The following is a 22,294-nucleotide window of genomic DNA, read 5'->3' on the forward strand; positions in this document are numbered from 1 at the left end:
GCCTCTCGATGAAAGTGAAAGAGGAACGTTGAGCTTAAAGCTTAAAGCTCAACGTTCAGAAAACTAAGATCATGGCATCTGGTCCCATCACTTCATGACAGATACATGGGGAAACAGTGGCAGACTTTATTTTTGGGGGCTCCAAAATCACTGCAGGTGGTGATTGCAGCCATGAAATTAAAAGACACTTACTCCTTGAAAGGAAAGTTATGACCAACCCAGACAGCATATTAAAAAGCAGAGACAGTACTTTTCCAACAAAGGTCCATCTAGTCAAAGCTACGGTTTTCCCAATAGTCATGTATGGATGTGAGAGTTGGACTATAAAGAAAGCTGAGCACCAAAGAATTTATGATTTTGAACTGTGGTGTTGAAGAAGACTCTTGAGAGTCCCTTGGACTGCAAGTAGATCCAACAGGTCCAGCCTGAAGGAAATCAGTCCTGAACATTCATTGGAAGGACTGATGTTGAAGTTGAAACTTCAAACTCCATTGGCCACCTGATGGGAAGAACTGACTCATTTGAAAAGACCCTGATGCTGGGAAAGATTGAAGGCGGGAGGAAAAGGGGACAACAGAGGATGAGATAGTTGGATGATATCACTGACTCAATAGACATGGGTTTGAGTAAACTCTGGGAGTTGGTGATGGACAGGGAGGCCTGGAATGCTGCAGTCCATGGGGTCACAAAAAGTTGGACATGACTGAGCAACTGAACTAAATAGAACTGAGGGAGAAGCCTGGCATGCTGCAGACCCTGAGGTTGCAAAGAATCAGACATGACTGAGCAACTGAACTGAACTGAGGAATGAAGACATTTCTGGCCCCCGACTTTGAAGAAATCTGTCTAACAATACAGCATCAAGTACAATATCTTTCACCAGTTTAATTAGGTATCTATTATCAATTCAAGAAATTACATTCTAGCACTATGTTTATTACATTTTATTTCACTGATGGATTTTGAATTTTTTAAAAGCTTATTTTCTCTCATATATTTGTCTTTATACTTTAACTTGATGACGTGATGTATTGCTTTAATAGATTTTCAAAATGAAATCATCCTTGCAGTCTGAGATAAATGTTTTGAATTTTTAATACATTGCTAAATTAGATTTTTCACTATTTTATTTAGGTTTATTGCATTTGTATTTATACATGAAACTGCTGCATAATTGTGGTTACTTGTATTGCTCTTGTCTTGTTTTGAATCAGACTTATACAAATACTATAAAATGAGCTGGGGGCATTCTAATGCAGAGCTGGACTACCTTTTTCCTAAAGATCTCATAGATTTTCCTGAGCCTGGTAGGTATTTTTGATAGTAGAAGGGTAGGGAAATTATGAACTACTTACTCCAGTTCCTTGATGGTTTTAGACTCTTGTCGTTTTTTGCTACTTCTTAAAGTGCTGTTTCCGTTAAATATGGAGTTGATACAAAATATATTCATAACAATCATTGGCAGGAGGATCTTGTTTCCTGTCTTTTGGTATAGTTGATCAGTTCCTCCCCAGGTTTCCAGGCCCCTGTCTGCTGTTTTCCCTCTAGCTTTCTGGCTGCCCTGTGCAATCTCTATTCGTGTTCTTCCTTACCTTCCTGACTTATTCATATGGAGTGGCCCCCAATGATCATTCCTGGCACATTTTCAGTCCACTCTCATTTCCAGTGATTTCTTTTGACCTTATGCCTTTACATAGCCAGCTTAGACCCCTTTCCTGAAGTTCAGACCCATATATCCAACTGGCTGCTTTGTATCTTTCTCTGGATGTTCAATAAGAATCTCAGTGTTAAAATGTCCAAGTTTGTGTCCTAATTTTATCTACTTATTCTTCTTGCAGTTTACTCTCTTAGTTAATAGCAACTCCACCTTGATTGCAGCCTTGGCAAAGACTTTGAGCCAGAGAATCTAGTGAAGACCTACCTAGATTCCTGAATTATAGAAACTCTAACATGATTTATGTGCTTCTCTAAGCTACTATGTCTGGGGATATTTTATGCAGCATAACTAATACAAAGCATATTTAAACTTTTTTTGCCATTCTTTGAACAAATTTGCATAAGACTTGTGGTTTTTGTCTCTTAACTGTTTGGTAGAATTTACATGTAAAGCCATCTGTCCTAGGGCATTCTTTGTGGGAAGGTCTGTAATTATTTTTTCAAAATTTCTTTAATAGTCATATTAACTATTTCTCATAGTAACAGATTTAGTGAGCTTTATATTGCCATGTGTGTCACAAGCTTAGAAATTATAGCTTGATAATGAATGTAAAAAGTAAAATACTATTTGAAAAGGTGATGATGGTAAATAACTTTGCCTGTCTTAAGGCCACTGTTTCATAAATGGAAGAAGGTCAAGATTGGTGCAGATTATGACTCTTTAAACTTTCTTAAACCTCAAGTCTTTTTCACCTCACCACAATTCAGTTTTAACTATAGACAGCTGTACTAGTAAAGATTCTCCAGAATTTAAACAAACAGTATATAAATCTGTTTATATACTCACACACACAGTTATATATCCTATTTATATAGAAGTGGTACTCTCTTAGTCATGTCTGACTCTTTGAGACCCCATCAACTAGCCCACCAGGCTTCTCTGTCCATGGAATTCTCTAAGCAAGCATATAAAGTGGGTAGCCAATCCTTTCTCCAGGGAATCTTCCAAACCCAGGGACTGAACTCAGGTCTCCTGCATTGCAGGCAGATTCTTTATACTCGTCACCGGGGAAGCCCAGTCAGTTCAGTTCAGTTGCTCAGTCGTGTCTGACTCTTTGCAATCCCATGAACCGCAGTACACCAGGCCTCTCTGTCCATCACCAACTCCCAGAGTTTACCCAAACTCATGTCCATTGAGTCAGTGATGCCATCCAACCATCCCAACCTCTGTCGTCCCCTTCTCCTCCTGCCCTCAATCTTTCCCAACATCAGGGTCTTTTCAAATGAGTCAGCTCTTCTTATCAAGTGGCCAAAGTATTGGAGTTTGAGCTTCAATATTAGTCCTTCCACTGAACACCTAGGACTGATCTCCTCTAGGATGGACTAGTTGGATCTCCTTTCAGTCCAAGGGACTCTCAAGAGTCTTCTCCAACATCACAGTTCAAAAGCATCAATTCTTCAGTGCTCAGCTTTCTTTATAGTCCAACTCTCACATCCATACATGACCACAGGAAAAACCACAGCCTTGACTAGACGTACCTTTGTTGGCAAAGTACTGTCTCTGCTTTTTAATATGCTGTCTGGGTTGGTCATAACTTTCCTTTCAAGGAGTAAGCATCTTTTAATTTCATGGCTGCAATTACCATCTGAAGTGATTTTGGAGCCCAAGAAAATAAAGTCTGCAATTGTTTCCACTGTTTCTCCATCTATTTGCCATGAAGTGATGGGACCAGATGCCATGATCTTCGTTTTCTGAATGTTGAGCTTTAAGCCAACTTTTTCACTCTCCTCTTTCACTTTCATCAAGAGGCTCTTTAGTTTTTCTTCACTGTCTGCCATAATGGTGGTGTCATCTGCATATCTGAGGTTATTGGATTTTCTCCCAGCAATCTTGATTCCAGCTTGTGCTTCATCCAGTCCAGCATTTCTCATGATGTACTCTGCATATAAGTTAAATAAGCACGGTGACAAAATACAGCCTTGACGTACTCCTTTTCCTATTTGGAACCAGTCTGTTGTTCCATGTCCAGTTCTAACTGTTGCTTCCTGACCTGCATACAGGTTTCTCAAGTGGCAGGTCAGATGGTCTGGTATTCCCATATCTTTCAGAATTTTCCACATTTTATTGTGATCCACACAGTCAAAGGCTTTGGCATAGTCAATAAAGCAGAAATAGATGTTTTTCTGGAACTCTCTTGCTTTTTGATGATCCAGTAGATGTTGGCAATTTGATCTCTGGTTCCTCTGCCTTTTCTAAAACCAGCTTGAACATCTGGAATTTCACAGTTCACGTATTGCTGAAGCCTGGCTTGGAGAATTTTGAGCCCATCTATATATAAAAATGTATGTAAAATACATATGTATTTATTAAATATATAAAATAATCTATTAATATATATATTTATTTTCTTTATGTTTGTGTAAGCATACCTTGGAGATTTTGAGAAGTGGTTCCAGATTACTGGAATAAATCAAGTTATACAAATTTATTTGGTTTCCCAGTGCATATAAAAATGTTTACCATATAATATAGTCTGTTAAGTATGTAATAACATTATGTCTAAAAAATCTACATACTTTAATTAAAAATACTTTACTACTAAAAAATGCTAATCCTAATCCTAGCCTTCAGTGAGTCATATTTTTTTTTGCAATAGTAACAGTAAAAATCACTGATTACATATCACAAGAAATATAATGATAATGACAAACTTTGAAATTCTGTGGGAATTACCAAAATGTGACACAGAGACACAAAGTGATCAAAAGTTGTTGGAAAAACAGCCCCAACAATCTTGCTTGGTGCAACGTTGTCAGAAACTCAATTTGCAAAAAATTCAATGTCAGCAAAATGCAGTGAAGCAAAGCACTATAAAATGAGTTATGTGCAGTGTTTAGTTGCTCATTCATGTCAGTCTCTTTGCAATCCCATGGACTGTAGCCTGCCAGGCTCCTCTATCCATGAGGATTCTCCAGGCTAGAATACTGGAGTGGGTTGCCATGCCCACCTCCAGAGGATCTTCCCAACCTAGGAATAAAACTGGGGTTTCCTGCACTGCAGGAAGATTTTTTATCAGCCAAGCTACCAAGGAAGCCCAAAATGAGGTATACTTGTACATATATATTTATTTGTTACTTTTACTACATAATTCATAACTTATATTAAAGGAAGTGATTCACATCATTATGGAGGCAGTTACCTCCCAAGATCTTCAGGGCCATTCAGTAACCTGTAGAACCAATGGTTTACTTCCAGTCTGATCCCAGAAGTCTGAAAGCAGAACTGATGGTGTGGTTCTAGTCTGAAGGCTGGTATACTCAAGACTCAGGAAGGAGCATATTTCAGTCTGAGTAAAAACGCAGGAAAAACTCATTGTCCCATTTGAAGGCCATCAGACAAGAGCTCTCTCTTATTTGGGGGAGGTTCAGTGGTTTGTCTTAAGAAGGCCTTCAAGGGATGGCCTGAGGAGCAACCACGTTAGAGAGAGCCATCTGTTTTACTCCGTCTATTGATTTAAATGTTAATCTCCTCCAAAAACACCCTCACAGAAATACCCAGAATAATGTTTGAAAAACATCTGGGACCCCGTGGCCTAGTCAAATTGATACATAAAATTAACCATTGCAGTAGCTTACTATAATCTCCATTTTAGTTCTATAGGTCTTTTAGTGAGAAGAAATACCTCCAAATTTCTGAAGTGGATTATTTGCTTTGTCAATATTAGTGCGGTTTTTCATCTCCTCAGACTTTTCAAAAATATTTTAATGTTTCAAATTGCATGGGGTATATATGTGCCATGCAACTTTACTTGATTTCTAATTCAACCAGATGCCTGAGTTGGCATTTAAGAAATATTTTTAACAAATATTTTAAAATATATTCTGATGTAAAAGATAAGTGTTAGAAGTAGTAAATATTTATAATATAGGCCTTGTTAACAGTATATCAACTACATTTTAATTAATTTTTAAATTTTGTGCCTTATTCACAAGAGTCAAAAAAGTGTCAAGTGACTCATTTGCTGAGTAACGAGGGTTCTATTACAATGAATATTGAAGAGTATACCTTTGGGTACCTTGTAATTATAATTTGAGCATTTTTCCAATTATACAAAAACATTTTCATTTCGTTCAAATCAGAATAATTTTAACCAAAGAAATAGTAATAAATCAGAATCATTTTACTTGTCAAAATTTTGACGAAAGACGTCTCAACAGCCAGTATGTAGACTTACAAATTATTTCTATGAAACAGATCTCAAGCAAATTCTTTTGCTGCAATTCAGAGGATCATTGGCTTACTTCAAATAGATGTTTGGTAAACACTTCCCCACCTAAGAAGGTCTTAAAGCAACTCAGCATATTTTTATTTTAGCCTCCTAAGCTCAGTAAATTCTCTATTTTTCAGTAAAGAAAAAGGACATTACCGAAGTAAATAACCTTGGATAGTAATTACTCATTAGACCCAAGGAAAAATAATAGCAAATATCCAAGTGTCAGATTTAAACAAGTTTCTTAGCCTGAAGGTATTTGATTACTTTGATTTCTGATAGTATATGACCCTTCATCTCATAGCAGTCCTGCAAGAAAATTATGGTATGAAGTTTCCTTAAAAATCTAAAAATAGGGCTATCATATGATCCAGCAGTCCCACTCCCAGACACACGCCTAAAGAAAACCATCAGTTGAAAAAAAAAAAAGAAAACCATCAGTTGAAAGGATACATGCACCTTAATGTTTACTGCAGCACTATTTGCAATAGCTAGGACAGGCAAGCAACCTAAATGTGTATTGACAGAGGAATGGATAAAGAAGATATGGTACATATATACAATGGAATATTACTCACAAAAAAGAATGAATAATGCCATTTGCAACAACATGGATGGGCCTAGAGATTGTCATACTGAATGAAATAAGTCAGAAAAAGACAAATGTTATATGATATTTCTTACATGTAGAACCTAAAAAAAGAGAAAAGAATACAAATGAACTTATCTATAAAGGAGAAATAGAGGCACATATATAGAAAACAAACATGGTTACCAGGGGTTAGGGAGATAAACTGGGAGACTGGAGTTGACATTTATACACTACTGTATATAAAATGCTTCCCTGATGGTTCAGATGGTAAAAAATCTATCTGCCTGCAATGCTGGAGACCCGGGTTCAATCCCTTGATTAGAAAGATTCCCTGGAGAAGGGACTGGCAACCCACTCCAGTACTCTTGGCTAGAGCATTCCATGGGCAGAGGATTCTGGTGGGCTACACAGTCCATGGGATTGAGAAGAGTCAAACACAGTTTATCAACTAACATTTTCACTTTCTCATATATAAGTAGATGACTAGTAAGGACCTACTGCATAGCACAGGGAACTCTAATCAATACACTTTAATGACTTATGTATAACTGATTCATTTTGCTGTATACCTGAAACTTGTACAACATTGTAAATTGACTATACCGTAATAAAGAATTTTTTAAAAATCTCAATGTGTAAGATAAACAATACTATTTTTGGAAACACAGAGGAGGATATTTGTAATATTGATGCAATTAGATATTTCTTAAAAATTAAAAGTGCCAATCAAACAAACCCTAACCTATATTAGTTTTATTTTTGAAATTTAAAAATATTATTAATCAGGGCAATTTTAAGAGACTTGAAAGTCAACCATGGATACAAATAATTAGAGTGCATGTAGCTTATTTAAAGAACTACACAGCATTAGGAAAAGAAAAAGAAAGCTGGACAAAAGAAAAAAATCTACAAAAGAGCATATCCAAATGACGATAACAGCAATGATAATGAAAAAGAACTAGAACTTGGAGTGGGAGTGGGAGAGGGAGGGAGAGACAGAAGGGAAGAAGAGAAGGAAAGAGATAATCCATTCATTGCTACAGAATGCAAATTAATGAGATACATTATTCTCTCACGAAAGTAGCTAATTTGAAACAAACATGCAAATCTTGAAGAAGACATGGAGCAAAAGGGAAGAACACTCTTCAGGTGACAGAATATTTTGTAAATAACTTTAAACATTTATTTATACACATATATATATGTATACATATATGCTGCTATGTCACTTCAGTCGTGTCCAACTCTGTGAGACCCCATAAACGGCAGCCCACCAGGATCCACCGTCCCTCGGATTCTCCAGGCAAGAACACTGGAGTGGGTTGCCATTTCCTTCTCCAATGCATTAAAGTGAAAAGTGAAAGTGAAGTCGCTCAGTCGTGTCAGACTCTTAGCGACCCCATGGACTGCAGCCTACCAGGCTCCTCCGTCTATGGGATTTTCCAGGCAAGAGTACTGGAGTGGGGTGCCATTGCCTTCTCCGTATACGTATATAGATGTGTATTTACACACACACACACACACACACACACATATATACATATTTACAGGTATGTGGCTACAGTCCACAGGGCCTCAAAGAGTCGGACACGACTGAGCGACTTCACTTTCTTTCTTTCTTTACAGGTATAATGTTAATGGAAGCACTGTTCTTAATAGCCTTAAACTAAACTATTCAAATAATTCACGTCCTCAAATGTAGAAAGCACAAGAAAAATTATGGTATACACACATGATACATGCTGCTGCTGCTGCTGCTAAGTCACTTCAGTTGTGTCCGACTCTGTGCAACCCCATAGATGGCAGCCCACCAGGCTCCTCCGTCCATGGATTTTTCTAGGCAAGAGTACTGGAGTGGGGTGCCATCACCTACTTCATTGATACATGCAGCATAACACTAAAAAACGGAATCCTGACAGAGTACGGGCTATGTGATACATAAACATATACTTTATATAAACTGTGAAAAGTACAATTATAAGCAAAATCCATTTACGTTTTTAGACAAATAGCATATTTGAGAGGGAACAGGGGCTCTTCGGAGGACTGGTAATGTTCTATTTCTGGGTACTGGTTCCACAAATGTGTTCAATTTGTGAAAATGTATTGATATTATGTATATTTAGTTATCTGCATGTTTATGATGCTCAGTTACAAACATAGTAAGTCAGTGAGGGATGAGAATACAACGAGAGGGTTGAGTAAGTAAATTTGATCATATATTGATAATTGTTGAACTGTATGGTGGATAGATGACACCACCCTTACGGCAGAAAGTGAAGAGGAACTCAAAAGCCTCTTGATGAAAGTGAAAATGGAGAGTGAAAAAGTTGGCTTAAAGCTCAACATTCAGAAAACAAATATCATGGCATCCGGTCCCGTCACTTTATGGGAAATAGATGGGGAAACAGTGGAAACAGTGTCAGACTTTATTTTGGGGGGCTCCAAAATCACTGCAGATGGTGACTGCAGCCATGAAATTAAAAGACACTTACTCCTTGGAAGGAAAGTTATGACCAACCTAGATAGCATATTCAAAAGCAGAGACATTACTTTGCCAACAAAGGTTTGTCTAGTCAAGACTATGGCTTTTCCTGTGGTCATGTATGGATGTGAGAGTTGGACTGTGAAGAAGGCTGAGCACTGAAGAATTGATGCTTTTGAACTGTGGTGTTGGAGAAGACTCTTGAGAGTCCCTTGGACTGCAAGGAGATCCAACCAGTCCATTCTGAAGGAGATCAGCCCTGGGATTTCTTTGGAAGGAATGATGCTAAAGCTGAAACTCCAGTACTTTGGCCACCTCATGCGAAGAGTTGACTCATTGGAAAAGACTCTGATGCTGGGAGGGATTGGGTGCTGGAGGAGAAGGGGATGACAGAGGATGAGATGGCTGGATGGCATCACTGTCTCGATGGATGTGAGTCTGAGTGAACTCTGGGAGTTGGTGATGGACAGGGAGGCCTGGCGTGCTGTGATTCATGGGGTCGCAAAGAGTCGGACACGACTGAGCGACTGAACTGAACTGAACTGAACTGATGGTGGGTACAGAAGATTTCATTCTACTGTTCTCCCTACTTTCATTAGTTTGAAATTTTCCCTAATAAAAATTTAAACTAAAATATATAGTATAAACGTAACCAAAAAGAGGAAAGAACTCTTTCTTACCAGCTAACATGTCTGGAATTTAACACTACCATAAAATAACTTCTGGAAAAGCTAACGTATTTGATCATGATGTTTACTGATATACAAGTCCCTAAAACAACCCGTAGCACATAGTAGTCACTCAATATTGGTGAATGTAATAATGGTTATATCTAGAAGGCAACGTGGTTGAGACATCATGGCATCAGAACACACAATATGGCTCAAATTCTAAATTAGGAGATTTTGTTTGTAGTGTGTTATTGTGGACAAGATAAAATCTGCCTTTCATGTATTCTAGCTCCACATTTTTTCCCATAGGATTAGAAATCTAAGCCACTTCCTATGTAAAAGTAAGCTCCTCTTTATTTGTAACAGTCTGTCCTCTCTGTGAAGCAAATGCTTCAGCTTCACAATTGTATCTTTACTGAAAAACGACATGAGTTTCCAGTTCCCAGGAATAAAAGCATATTTGAATTTTCACAGTATATCAATGACAGGATAAGCTTTTGGAAAATTATATTATTTTTTGCAAAAACAATTTTGGTTAAATATATGACATTTCAGATTTTCTGCTTCTCACAAAACGAACACTGAAGAAACTCATCTCTTTTAAAATGTTAATAGTAAATCTCTCTAGAAAGTATATGTAGAGTAGTTTGTTTATAGTAGTTTACTTATACTTCAGTTGATCCTGAGATTTGCAGCTATGATTAAAAGTTAAGTTCCAGTACACTTCACATCAATTATAAAGATCTATAAAGTACTCTGGTATGGAGTTGGTTAGCTTCACTTTCAATGTTATGTGTCTGTATTCATGTCCCTCATAAATGTGAATAAATACATTTAGATTATGATTATCTTGCCAATAATAATAAACAATTATATATATACACACACACACACATATGTATATAGATATATATATGCTACTATAAACTTTCCATATATTCAAGTTTATGTGTTTAAGATATTTTGGACATAACCTCTGATGTACTTATTTAACATTGACATAAATAAATATCTAGAAAAACAGTAGATTTGGACCCAAACTGAAAAGTGTTCTCCAAACCAAAGCTTGTATCTCATTATATAAAATGAAATCCTAAGCTGTAATATACTTTTATTGGTTTTAAAATAAGAATAAAATATACTCAGATTATTAAATATTAAACATTGCTTTAAAATAAATATCTAAATTTTGGAATTTTTTTTCAAAGAGCCTGTTTCCATTCACACTTATATTCATCCAACAATAAGTTTATTTAATAAAGACTCCAGAAGGTTGTCCATTTGGATGTATTTTCAAGCAACATTCTATATTGATTGCAGGCCATTTGGCCGACAGTAATTAGTGGTGGAGTTTTACCACCTACCTTCAATGCAATCTGTTTTCCAGTAGAAGTGCTTAATTTAGAGTGTAGATTTTGTAAACCTTATAAAACAGAAAATCTGAGAAAAACAATGACTTAACAAAAGAATGACTGGGTTCCAAATTCTCTCTATTTCTAGTCTCATCTTCCTCCAATTCATTCTCCTCTAAAGTAAAAACTGAGCATTCTAAAATATAAATTGATTAAATTACAATCCTACTTAAAACCCTTTCATTGACTCCCCCTCATTCTTAGGATAAAGTCAATAATAACTCCATAAGCCTTTATCCTCTGCTGTCTGAACACTTCTTCAGGGTTACTTTGGAGGACTGTCTCTTTTACTTTCTATAATGGTTCTTCCTATGTGCCATGCTCTCTTTTGTCTTCAATTTATTCAGTCTTCTTTACCTGGTATTTCCCCACTCAACTTTACCAAACTGAAGACTCTCAAATTTCAAATTACTTTTCCTGTAAGACTTCCCTGGAGACTAAGTTAATATTTCTTCCTAATTACTGAACTTATTTTTTCCATGTTGCAATTATTTACTTGTCTATCTCCACCATTTCTTTCGAAACTTCTTTTTGAGAGCATGAAATACCTTTCATTTGAAACTATGTATCAAGTATTTAACATGATAACTAGCTTATAATAAGTTCTCAACAAATATTTGTTGAGATAACTAATGAATAAATTAAGAGAAACCAAGTTATTCAGTTTAAGTCCTGAAGACACAGGTCATAAATAGTACAAATACAGTCCTATATTATTGTAAATGTTTATCATCCTGATGACTTACAATCCAGGCAAAAAAATGCTTATTCAACGTAAACTTAACATCCAGCTCTCCAGTTCTTAAAATTTGCATACTGGCCTTTTCAATATAACTCCCCCTCCATATTGAACTTTTTATTAAATTACTTATATTGACAACTGAGAACTTCTCAAAAGTCTCCCTAGGGAGATGGAAACAGAATATTTGACCAGCCACAGTTAAGTTTAAGAAAGATGAATGATTCATCAAATGCTCTGACTTGCTTTGTTTTCCTTCCAAGTCACATGAATTGTTTGCCACCTGAGGACTTGTCATTTTTATTTTAACGTTTGCATATGTCAAATACAACTTAGATCTCTGACCAACAAATAATTTATGGCTGGGGACTCTTTTTAGATGGAAAAACTCCCACCTGTGTATAGTTGGAAGTGCCAATTATAATAAGTAGCCGATTCTGAACAAAAACAAACAACCACCTGAAGTTTCCTGTCATAGCTAGTGCACTAAACAGAAAATAGCTCATGCATCAATGGAGGGCATTAGAGCATCAGTAAATTGAATTTGTTGCAGGGAAAAAATAGTCTGTGTAACTTCTATTCAAAGTTCCTCTCCCTGACAGAATCCAATCGTGTCAAGAAACTAAGTAAATATGCTTACACTCAAAGGCTCAAAGAATACTGAAAAAGGCTATAGAAATTATCCAGCCAGACTTCTGGATAGAATATGGCTCATTTATTTGAGCTTACAAGAAAGTACTTCTGAGTATCTACACAACTCTGTCCATAACTTTTCAGAAACTATGCTATTTCATTAATGGCATATGCATCCTTGTCTAGTCATGAGACAAATTTGTACTCAGAAAATAAAATCCTATTAAAAAAAAATTCAAGGCCAGTCTATCTGACTTAAGGTACTTTAAATGTAGTATTCTTCAATTTCCTTGATTTCTGATTCTTTTCCCTTTTTTCTTTACTCTCATAAAGAGTTGGAATCCATTTCTGACATTTGACTGCTGACAGTTCTCAAGCCACAACCCTCCCTCTTGGACTTCAGCTCCACATCTATGTGGACCATTTTTTTTTAGTCTATTGAATATGTTACAATATTGGTTCTGTTTTATGTGTTGGTTCTTTGGCTGGGAGGCATGTGAGTCTTAGCTCCCTGACCAGGGGTCAAACCCGCACCCCTTATATTAGAAGGCGACATCTTAACCATTGGACCACCAGGGAAGCCTCCAGTGGTCCAGTTTAGGTTCATGTCTAGGTAAGGTGTTAAGAAAGCCTGGGTATGCTTTCTTTGGATGCCAGTGGGAAATTCAAACCATACAAGCCCCTGCTTGTGACAGAACCCTTAGCCTTAGCCACCCTACCCCTCCCACCCCAAAACCCAAGTTATTCCCCTCTCCCAGTGCTTTTAAGCCACTTCAGAGCTACTTCAGAAGCCTGCTCTGCTCAACTCCAGAAAGATCCCTTATGTGAGTAATAAAACTTTTCATACCATCTTGGTGAGTGTGAGACTATATAAGTCTCAGCATCCACATCAAATTTTCAGTGACCACACAATCTCACACATTGTCTGTATCTGGGAGTCAATGTCCTAATAATGCACCAGAAAGCTGTGAATCTACAGGATGTATTTCAAACAAGAGTGAGAAAGGAACAGAATCAAATATTAAAAATGAAAACCGAAGGTCAAAACAGATTAAACTCACTTTAGAAATAAAATGTGTCACACAGATCCAAGAACAAATAGGTCTATGTCATTTCATTACAAATAATCTGGATAACTGTGAGGACTATATAATCTTTAGGGAGTGTCAATCAGTTTATAAGGCCAAAATGGAAGGTAAAAGAACTGAAATAGGTAGAGACTGTACAATCTTCCAAGCTTAATTTAAATGTTGACGAGATATTGAAACAAAGGTATACCTCACCATGGGAAAGATACATTCCTGGAAAGTAATATATAAAGTAGTATAGCATTCTATTCTAACATTTTCTCACTGATTCCCAATATAAAATAGAAGATACATTCAGTAGAAGAAAACAAATCACCAACTCAATTGTTTAAAAATTATTTTTAAATAACTCATTAAAGATGGGGAAGTTAGTATCTTTCTTACATCATTTAAAAAGTTTATTTTATTATGGAATAATGTGCATATAATAAATATAGTAAAATGCACATATAATAAAACGTAATAAAATGTATGTATTTTAAATGAACAGTTTCCTGAGTCTTAATAGATGTTTATATTTCTGTAACCACTTTAAAAATTAAGATATAAGATATTAATAACATTCAGAAAGTATTCTCATATCCTTCTGCAGACAAATGATTTCTAAACTTATTCCCAGAAAATTGCAGATCTTATTTCTTTTTTTTTTCCCCACAGGTCTTATTTCTATCACCCTAGAATTACTTTTACCTGTTCCTGAAATTCACATAAATGGAATTATAATGTATGTGTTCACTTGTGCATGACTTCTTTTGTTCAGCATGTTTTTGAGATTCATGCACTTTGTTTCATTGTTTGCATTGCTGTGCATTATTCCATTAGTAATAATAGACAATAATCTGTTCATTCATTCAACTCTGGTGGACATTTGGGTTGTATCAAGTTTTTTTTTTTCTCTAATAAAGATATTCTGAACTTCCATATGAAAGTTTTTAATTGCAAGGCCATACAGTTTTTTCCTATTTTTTTTCCTGAAAGTTTCATAGCTTTTGCACCTACATTTGGGTTGATTACCAATTTCAAATTAATTTTCTCTATAGTAAGAGGTAAAAGTTGATAGTCATTACTTTTCTTTCAGAAATCCCTTTTCCAGCATCATGTAATTTAATTACCTTGCAGTCTTTGAAAAGAAAAATAAACATATATACATGGACTCTCTATTTTGTTCTACTGATACTTGTGCTTATTCTAACTCAAGTACCATAGAGATTTGATAAGTGAAGCTTTTAAAAAATTTTTGAAATTAGGTAGTATAAGTCATTTATACTTTTTTTCCCCCAAGATTGATTTGGTTACTATACTTTGTTTGAATTTCCAGATACATTTTTAAAGCAATTTCAGTTTCTACAAAAATACTTTCAAGGATTTTTAACTCATATTGTGTCAAATCTATGGATCAATGTGAAGAGAAAAATTTAACAATATCAATCCAATTCATGAAACTAGTTAACACTTTCATTTTTTCTCAGAAATGTTTTGTAGTTTTGGGTCAGAATACATTAAGCAATTTTTCTTAAATTTAGGCTAAAATATTTCTTTTCCAAGCCTTTGTATGGGAAAACAGTTAAATTTACTCAACAATTATTGTAGTTTCTTTAGTAGATTGCTTAGGATTTTCTACATAAGCAATCATGCCATCCATTAATAGCAAGTCTTTTTTCTTCTTATCTAATTATTACATAGTTTATTTCTTATTATTACCTTATTCTGTTACCCATAGGGCTTCCCAGGTGGTGCTAGTGATAAAGAACCCACCTCCCAATGCAGGAGACTCAATAAGAGACACAAGTTCAACTCCTGAGTTGGAAAGATCCCCTGGAGGAGGGCATGGCAGCCCACTCCAGTATTCTTGCCTGGTGTGGTGAATCCCATAGACAGGGAGCCTGGCCGGCCACAGGCCATAGGGTTGCAAAGAGTCAGACATGACTGAAGCCACCTAGCACACATGCATGCATGTTACCCGTGACAAAAAACAAAACTTTGAGTTGAAGAGGTAGAGAGTAGGCATCTTTGACTTCTTCCAAATCTTAGGGAGAGAGCATTCAATATTAATTATTAAATATAATGTAAGCAATACCTTTTTCATATATGTGTGCTTTATCAGATGGAGGAAATTCCATAGAGTTCAGAATCCTCTGCAAGTTTTTGTCATGGATGGGATTGTGTCCTGTCAAATTCCCTTTTTGCAATCACTGAGTAGATCACAAAATTTGTCTTCATTTTTTTAATGTGAGGAATTGATTCATTTTTGAATATTGATAGCACTTTGCCTTCTTTGAACCATCTCTTCCTTGTGCTAATGATATATCATACTTTTTTACATCACTGTGCCAAAATTTTATTGAGGATTTTTGTACCTATGTTGATAAGGGTACAAATCATTTTATTAATGATTTCATGAAGTGAGCTGCTGGCATGGACAAAGTTCTCTAACGTTTGATGTTTAGTTGATAGTTTGGTCTTTCATTTTTAGCTTATAAAAAGTAAAAACATTTTTTCCCCCTCCTAGGACTTCATTGTATATGTAACATAATTTTTTTTTACTATGTTGTATTTTCAATATCTTATATCAAACCTTTTTGTATGCTTGTAATTTCTTCTTTGATACACGGCATAATTTAATGCTCAAATATCAGGGGATTTTACATGCATTTTGTTATTGAATTCTAATTTGATCCATCACAGTCAGAGAATGCAAAATGTATTAATATGATTTCAGTGCTGCGCTTAGTCGCTCAGTCACGTCTGACTGTTCGTGACCCCATGGACTGTAGTCTACCAGACTCTTCTGTCTATGGGGATTCTCTGGGCAAGAATACTGGAATGGGCTGCTATGCCCTCCTCCAGGGGATCTTCCCAACACAGGGATAGAACTCAGGTCTCCCACATTGCAGGCAGATTCTTTATTGTCGGAGCCACCAGGGAAGCCCAATATGATTTCTAGCTTTGTTCATCTTGAGATCTGTGGAAAGCCCAGGGTGTTTCCTATTAATAATATTCTCTACCTTATTGGAGAAGGAAATGGCAACCCACTCCAGTATTCTTGCCTGGAGAATCCCATGGACGGAGGAGCCTGGTGGGTTACAGTCCATGAGGTCACAAAGAGTCGGACACGAAAGATTCAAATACTAAACTGTGTCTCCCCTGTGGATTTTGCTGAGACTTTCTTAGAGTAAGTCTAAAGTAGGTCTTCCTTTAGGACATGGTCATTATGACCAAGGCATGTTTTTTCTGTTGTCTTAGCTGCATGCTCAGGGTGTTAAGAAAACTTCTTCACTCTAACTAAACCAGAGTTCCATCATCTCCCAGCATTGCTTAGTTTCTAGTCTCTCTTGTTTTCTGCCCTGTAGCAGCCCATTTTGGGCAAGCCTTGCATAATCTCACCCTTTGCCTGGGTACTTCTACCCTTGGTGAAGAATTTGTGAGGCTCCTTCTGTTCTGCACACTTCCACATGCAGTCCATTACTCTCCAATGCCCTGCTCATCACAGTCCAGCCATTTCAGCCATCCTGAACACTGATTTCCTCAACTCAGGGGCTCCATGATCTCCTTGTACTGTAGCTATCTGCACTGTAGTCAAGAAAGAGTCCCCATGCAGAGAGACAGCGAGAATATGGCTTTCATTTCATGATTTTCCCGTTTGGGTTAGATCACAGTCTTAGTCTGCCTATTGTCTGGTGTTTAATAACTGTTACCTGATATACTTTCTCCAGTTATACAGATATGTTTTTCTTTGGTTTTGCTTTTCTAAATAAGAAATCTAGTCCAATATTATTTACTTGATCAGAACCCAAAGTGAAAGCTTGTTTAATTGGTTTTTTGCTTAAAATCTTGAGTCAGCATCTTCCATCAATTCCAGTTTTATTTAAAATGTATAAAAATGTAAAAGCCAGGTAATTTATTCAGGAGTGGGAGTTTTTCCATTTTTTTTCCTTTTAAAGTTGCCTGTCTACAAAAATGATAGAGAATTAGAAAAATGTTCTTATGTAGTTAGGCACCCAGATGTTTAAAGGAAATACAGCTCTAGTCAAAAGATAGTTTTTACTCCTTTGGAAAGAAAAAAGAAAAAGGGAGACATTCTTCCTGAGATGTTTCAGTAACAGTGGAGACCTGACCTTCTAACAATATCCAGGCAGGAGAGGTTATTATGCAAATTGGTGTGTCCAGCTGTTGTTCTTTTTTGTGATGGATAAAATGAAAGAAAATAGGCTCAAATTGCTGCATGGGGGACTAAGGTTTGGCAGCTTTACAAATGGCCCTTTAGTAACTGACCCAAGGAAAGTGACAGCTGATTGTGGGAGTGTATTAAAAAATACTGATTTCACTATTGATTTATTGTTTCTCCATTCCCAATCAGAACTCAGTTACTGCTAAACCATTACTGTTAGGATGCTGTATTTAACTTATATGTAATGAACAAGTTTTACACACAGTAAAGAGTACAGAAAAATATTTATAGATTAAAAAAAATTAAATTATGTCCTTCTAGAACAGAGACAGTCATTTTCATCTCCCTGACTTGATTTTTTAAGTGTTTTAGTTCAATGGTTTCTGACTCATAGTACAATCATAATAGTAGAAATAGCCAATGTATATAAAGGGATTTAGTGTTTTCAGTAACTTTTCACCTCTATTATCTCATTTGTTGTTTCAGATATGCTATTCCCATGGAACTAGGGTCCATGAAAGGTGTATAACTTGACCAAGTGAGTACTGAGAGGTCTTGAAATACTATTTCCATGTCAATCTTTTCTTGTTCAGCTCACCAACCTTTTCACTGAACGTCTTAGTGACTTCTCAATAAAATGGTGATGTGCAGCTGTAAAGTTCCTCTGGACAGTGACAATAGGCTTGACCAAAAGAGCCAACCACAGTGACTGTCACACCCTCAGACCCTTCTAGAAACTCTTCACAGAAACTGGAAAAAGAAAATAAGACAGCAGCAAGTTCTGCTGGAAAGTCTAGGACCTAACAAAACAATCTGGAGTCAAGAGGAAGCAGAAATTATAAATATTCAGAAAGAGTATGCAATACAGAAAGAATCACTCATTAGAGGGTGGAAGGGCAGAAAGAAGCTGAATTTCAAAGGGAAAAGAAAAGAGAAAGAGAGAAAAAAAAATAGAAGATATGTATCCAATTACGATATGGACACATAACATAGCAGGGTCAACATTCAATGCTACAAGGATCAGCGATCTGTTTTGCTCCTTAGGCCCCCCTCGTAGGCTCTGATTCTGAATCAGTTCCTGGGAGGGAACCCCCCATGGAGCAGGTTTCTCATGATTCCCCTCCTTCCTGAAGACAGGCTCCACTGTACACCCTTGCCATGAGATCTTTCTGAAGCTGCATTGTTGATAACTTCCTGGCTACATAGGCATATATATCTTCCCAATATCTCTACCATCTCCCAGTATTTCAGGTTTCTTGAAGATCATTTGTCCCTTGTCAACAACATACCTGAAATAAACCACATCACACAGCACTGATTCCTGCAGCTGACAAAAATTAATGCTGACAGACTAGAATAGAAATGTCTGGGGAAAATAATTTAAATAACAATGACTCTAAGTTACATCAAGTTGTTTGGTTAGTAGAGTACTTAGAAACATTCCTTGATGTGAAAGAAACGTATGTATCAGAGATGGGGAAATGAGCAAATGGCTTTTTCCTACATAAGTTTTATTTCTCTGAAACTCTATGGTAATTATTTATGGTCACTACTGCAGTATACAATTTTTATTCTAATCATTTAAGGTACCTTATCTCTCACATGCCTGGCTAGCTGTAGTGAAACTCACTGAGATGAAGAATTCTGTATCATTTTATTTACATATTTCTTCACAGCACTGAACCTATGTGCTGTCCTGTACTCAAGGCAGTACCTTTGAAGTAGCCACTAACCAAATAAAAGAGGGTTACTTTTACTGAACACCATCACAATTCAGATAGAGTGTGCTTTCTATTTCTTGGGATGTGATTTAATATTCATAAAAGTTTTAATAATTATGAGCTATTACATGTGAGTATACAGCATCTCAGAATGACAAGTAGCATAGCTACTTGACAGTTTATATGTCACAGAGTTAAAGTTGGAAACCAGCACCTCTGATTTAGTAACCACTGTTTTTCCCACGACCCATACCACTTCCCATCAGTTCTTGCATTCATTCAAACAACAGAAACTTAAGAGATCACTGCACTTGGAGCTGGAGACAGACTGTTGGAACTGGGGATACAGTGCTAATAACAACACCATTACCACCAACAAACCCCAGATTGTTTGTATTATGAATGGAGCTTTTACTCTAATGAGTCTCTTGAATTTTATGGCTCACAGATTGTCCCCAATCCGTAATCTCTATTCATCTATTCTCCCTCACCTTGCATATATATATATATGAAGTCTAACATGCAAGATTACCATGTTGTATATAAAAAATTAAAGATCACGCCCCTTCAGCTTTCCTCATACAGCTAGCGTTACTCACCCATCACAGACCTTCATCCCATGGGTAGTAACGGACTTCCTGAAGGCAGTGACAGCATGTGTGTGTGTGTGTGCGCACACGCACGCGCACACACATTCAGTCATGTCTGACTCTTTGCAGCCCCGCCAGGCTCCTCTGTGCATCGGATTTTCCAGGCAAGAATATTGCAATGGGTGCCATTTCCTTCTCCAGGGTATCTTGCTGACCCAGGGATCGAAGTCCTATCCCTTGTGTCTCCTGCATTGGCCAGGTGCGTTCTTTACCAGCTGAGCCATTGGGGAAGCCCGATGAAAGCATATGCATATCCAAAGACTGGATATGGCAGACAATTTTTTTTTTTCAGAAGATTCTCTGGTTTGCAATAACAAATTTTATTCTTTCTTGGTCACATATTGAAATTAATTTTAATTTGCAGAAACTTCTTGGCTATGGTATAGAATTATGTCTGCCCAATAGATATGTTGAAATTCTACCTCCCTATACCTCAGAATATAATCTTCTTTGGAAACAGGGATGTGGCATATGTAATTAAGTTAAGATACAGTCACAGTAGAGTCAGGTGGATCCCTAACCCAATCTGACCAATGTTCATATACAAAAAGGGAAATCTGGACACAGAGATTCACAGAGGGAAGACAAGTGGAAGAGAGGATGAGAAGACAGCCATGGGATTTGGGGAGGCAGAGGAGGGAGTGATGCTTTGATAAGCCAAGGAATGCCAAGGATGGCTGATGAACACTAGAAACTAGAAGAAACAAAGAAAGATTTTCCCCTTCTCTTCTGACATCTTGATTCTGGACTTCTAGCCTCAAAAGCTGGGGGACAATGAATTTCTGTTGTTTAATCCATCCAGTTTTGATAACAGCAGCCAGAAGAAGCTCTTTCATCTTTCTAGCCCTTTCTTTCTTCCTCTTCTACCCTCTTCCCTTTTACTCTTTCTTTCCTCCTCCCTCTTTTTCTACTTTGTGTTCTGTTTCATCATCTCTCACTCACAGACTTTCATAGATCCCGGTGGCAAGAATCAGTGTCACTCTGCCACCATTTCTCCTTACTTGATTGATTTCCCATGTCTGACATCTTCTCCATAGCTGCCTTGCAAAACCACTGTCAGAGGTGTTTAATATAGATCCTTTTTTATTTATGAATGCTGAGGAATGCCTAGGAGGTTCAGAAACTCTTCTCCCAGTCCATATTACAAGATGGGTGAACTGATGGAAAAGTCTTGGAGTGATGTTGGTACTCTCATTTAAAGGTGCTGAAGCAAGTGTTTCATTGGTCCTCTGGCATCTTTGTGTCTTCAAAGACTTGCAATGTCCTTCGTTCAGAGTCATTCAGTGTGCAGAAGATGATGAGGAAGTCTGAGAACATGTCAGTGTGTGGATGCTCACCAGTTCCAGGCAGACAGGACATTTTCCTCCATCCTCTCTCCGTGTCACAACCGGTAGAGTTTTGTTTCTCACAGAATCACTGGGCCACTTCACAAAGCAATTTTCTGCTCCCAATAATCACATGACCCTGCTGGCTATACAAATCATCCAGTATAGAGTATCCTTCCTGAAAATCTTTTCTCAAGGAAACGTTACTTGAAGATCTGATTTTTGGCCAATGAGAAAGGAATACTTGTCACCGGCTATTTCCTTCTTCAAACATCTCAGCTACCAAAATTTTCTTGGTTCCTTTGCCCTTTGATGTCAGGAAAAATGAAGAAGAAGAAAAAGGCACAAAACCATTAGTGAGACTTCACTACCTTTTTGTAGGTCAATGTAATTTTATATGTATAACACACATTTTAAAACAAGTAGCAAATAATATTTTATAGGCTATTTTGTTTAGCAAATGATTACAGCGTGATTTTTATTGTTCCTAGAGACCAATGCTAAGAGAGTCAGAGCTAAAATCCATGCAATCTATTTCCTTATGGAGGTTACAGTCTGGTGGGGAAAGGAGATGCACATACAGATGGCTGCCTCTAGGTACAGCTGTGTGGGTCAGGCTGGGTGGTACACTAGAGAGACCCACAAGATCTGAAGTCAGATTATCTGGGTTTAAATCTTGGCTCAGCCATTTGCTAATCTCCAATCTTGAGCAAATTACTTAACCCGTCTAAGCCTCTGTTTTCTCACTGATAACTAAATCCTTCAGCCACGGGGCTATTTTGAGGGCTTTACAAGTTACGGTACACAAAGCTTCAGCATAGTTCTGGATACACAGGGAGCTCCAAAGAATAGGAAGCATCTCTTCTTCAGGAGGAAACAGTAC

The 22,294-nt window shown here is 37.0% G+C and overlaps 1 pseudogene; it reads right to left on the reverse strand.

Annotated features, from left to right (window-relative positions):
* Positions 1-22,294, reverse strand: part of LOC104998512 — a 117,834-nt pseudogene that overhangs the window by 3,271 nt on the left and 92,269 nt on the right.

Source organism: Bison bison, unplaced genomic scaffold (assembly GCF_000754665.1).
Source record: "Bison bison bison isolate TAMUID 2011002044 unplaced genomic scaffold, Bison_UMD1.0 scf7180017864330, whole genome shotgun sequence".
In the NCBI taxonomy this organism is placed as follows: Eukaryota; Metazoa; Chordata; class Mammalia; order Artiodactyla; family Bovidae; genus Bison; species Bison bison.